The sequence below is a fragment of the Mustelus asterias genome, chromosome 19, assembly GCF_964213995.1.
Source record: "Mustelus asterias chromosome 19, sMusAst1.hap1.1, whole genome shotgun sequence".
Taxonomy (NCBI): Eukaryota; Metazoa; Chordata; class Chondrichthyes; order Carcharhiniformes; family Triakidae; genus Mustelus; species Mustelus asterias.
In genome coordinates, this window is record NC_135819.1 from 74563765 (window position 1) to 74565556 (window position 1792).

Sequence of the window (1792 nt, forward strand, 5' to 3'; positions counted from 1 at the left end):
CACTCAATCCACATCAAATATTACAATGTGAATAGGTGCTTATATAGTTTGGATATATTGTAAGTGCTCCTTTAGTTTTATCTTCAATATTCACTCCACGCCACGAGGCAAATGTTTGTGTGGATTGCTTTATGTTAACAAGATCTCTCTAAAATGCACGAGACATGGTTTAGAGCGTACAGGAGCTACTTAACTCCCGGAGAGAGTCACAGCGATGGTCTTCTAATTCTTCATAAAATGTGTCTAAGCTAATTTCATAGAGGGGCCTGGAAGCCATTAGACAGAGAAGGCACTCAGAACCCAGACGAATGGAGTGAACCTGCAGGCAGTAAAATTCATCTGTAAAATGAGCTTGGTCAGTCTCAAGCTACCCCTCAATCTATTCTAATAAAATTGCTTCAAACTGCTATTTTTCTGCAATTGAATACAATGTACGATTCAGCTATTCCAGCAATTTCAAATCGGTCTGAAAGATGAATTCTTTGCTTCAGGTGCAAAGGTAATACAAGTATGAAAGAAAATTCTGGAGAAACTTTTTTTTAAACCCAGAGAGTAGTTGAAATGTGAAACTTGATGCCCTCTTGAGGCAAATGGTCTGGATGCATTGTAGGGGAATCAAGGGTAGTACATGAGGGAGAAAGAAATAGAAGGATCTGGGGAGGCAGCAGAGGTGTAGTGGTATTGTCACTGGACTAGTTATCCAGGGGCCCAGGGCAAGATCTGGGGTGGGATTTTATGGCCTTGTTCATCCCGAAACCGTAAAGTCCTGCCTGAGGTCAACAGACCTTCCCATTGTCCATCCCTCGCTTGCTCTGATTCCCAAGGCGGGGCGGGGCAGTAAAATTTCAGCTCCGGTGTCCCGGGTTCAAGTCCCACCACGGCAGGTGGTGAAATTTGAATTCAATACAAAAATAATCTGGAATTAAAAGTCTAATGATGACCATTGAGCCATTGCTGATTGTTGTAAAAATAAAATCCATCTGGTTCACTAATATCCTTCAGGGAAGGAAATCTGCCGTCCTTACCTGGTCTGGCCTACATGTGACTCCAGAGCCACAGCAATGTGGTTGATTCTTAAAAATGCCCTCTGAAATGGGATGGACAATAAATGCTGGCCTAGCTAGCATCGTCCACATCCCCTGAGCGAATAAGAAACAACATGCTGATAGAGTTGGACAGAAAGAGTTAGAAGGAGGTCATATGGAGTGTAAACATAGTGGAGCAGTTTTTGTGAATGGTGTGTTTCTCTCCCGTACATTGTACGCAGTAAGCAAAAGCCATTGCTCAACCTGGGATTGTATAGTTGCTGTGGCCAGACCCCTCTACCACCCAATAGATGGTGAAGCAATCTGTCAGCACAGTCATTAGAAGCACCTCCTGCCAAGTATATTGCAGGCTACTGTTATACTCTTCCAGTCACTACTGACAGGTCTTGTTATGTGGCCTTACAAGGCAAGTCCATGCCTTCAAATCACAATCATGAGCTTCTCTCGGGTACGGCGACCTTTAACAGAGAGAAGGCCAGACAGCTGGCTTTTATGGTGTCTCTCCCTTTCAAATAAAGAAGTACAAGGAAAGTACTTGGTGTTAGCTATGAGGAGATGATAGTTGTGGAAACATGTCAGGGTGTAACATTTTTCAGAGTGGTAGAGATTGCTGCAGGCTCACTCGAAACTGTGCATTTATCCTCAAAGAAAAACAGACACATTGTTTTGATGCCGAAATGTTGCATTTCGGTAATAGGATGAGAACACTATCCTGAGGGCTGCCTTGAAGGCAAAGAGACGCTTCA